The sequence below is a fragment of the Papilio xuthus genome, unplaced genomic scaffold, assembly GCF_000836235.2.
Source record: "Papilio xuthus unplaced genomic scaffold, Pxut_1.1 DF825752.1, whole genome shotgun sequence".
In the NCBI taxonomy this organism is placed as follows: Eukaryota; Metazoa; Arthropoda; class Insecta; order Lepidoptera; family Papilionidae; genus Papilio; species Papilio xuthus.
The window spans coordinates 420,199-421,689 of NW_013532897.1; positions in this window are offsets into that span (position 1 = coordinate 420,199).

Here is a 1,491-nt window from a genome sequence, read left to right on the forward strand (position 1 = left end):
TCTTTTGGTAATATAATGCTAACGACTTATAACAAACAATACTGCTAAAACTGAAATTATTTCCAGCTTAGAGCGTAGGCATATCGTCAAGAAATTTATTCACCCTGCCCGTCGCCAAATTGTGGTTTAATTTGGCGTTAAGTTTCTTGTGGGGTTCGGGAGTTATTTATGCGAATTCCACACCCCCGAAGTGTTGCAGATTGTGTGGAGTTCGATATTACGTCATAATGGTGACGTTATTAAAGCTATGCTCGTCTTAAACTCGAGGGGGACTGACACAGGTAATTTGTCATAACGACTCATTTATTACTGCAAATTGGCTGCGGTACGTAATGCTGTAATTGTCAGCCAGTACTATTGAGTGGCACCAAGATTATTTCGTGAAAAAAAATAATAGATTACATTTGAGGAACATTTTCATGTCGAAAAACATAATCGAACCGCTATTTACTAGCAAATGTTTTTTTGTTAAGAAAAACAATGAGAGAAAAATCCTTCGCAAAAAAACTGGCATACCCGTTGTTGAAAAATGAACAATTATTTTCACAATAGGGTCTGAAGTGTAACAATAAAACAATGACCGCACGAGACCAATATGAAATATTACTTAAACAACCACACCATTATTCTTTTACCGAAACTAACAATGAAAGAATCATTAATTCACAACCCAACAAGATGAAGTATCAAATAGTTTGTAAAAGAAGCAATAAATCGTCTGCGGGCGGCCTACGGCAGTTGGCTGCGAGCTAAACGATCAAGCCGAGCTGGATTCAGCCGCAGCGGTAGTGGCACCAAAAGAAATTTATGGCGCGCCTTCGTCTCGAATTTTATCGAAAGAAAATACATCTTTTTCATCCGCAAAGGTTTGTCAACGTCGATCGGCGATTCCGTTGAAATGAGGGCCATTTGATATAAACTCAACCTTGTTCAGTTCGAGAATCGAGAAAATGATTTTAAGAATGTCCCCCCTCCAATGTGGAATTTCTTTTCTCGTATCTGCAACTGATTTTTCTTACAATCGAATTTCTCTCGTTTGTTTTAAAGTTCGACCTTGGATACTAATGTTTGTTTACCCTTTTTGTTATAAAATGTAAATGACCAAGAAGGTTCGAGGTTCGCTACAAATTTTGTTTTTTGATGACAAAATTCTCGGTGCTGCATTACTTCCAAAACACATGATTTCAAACAGACAGTACTATTGCTATTACATATTTGACTAAGACAATATTGAATCAAATGTTCCATAAACAATTCTATTTGTGATGTTTCGATTTACATAAAATGTCTTTGAAATTAATAACATGAAGAGGCACTGAGAGAGTGAGACGGTCAATTTCCGCGAGTGGTACATAAATCTCTCAGAGGCGGCAACCCGGCCTCATCTTCACACGGAAATGCAAACCAGACCGCGCTCTAGAGTTATGGCCGTTTTAACAAGGGAAACGTTGTAGTTTTTCACTTGTCACGATTTTACTAAGACTCCAGACT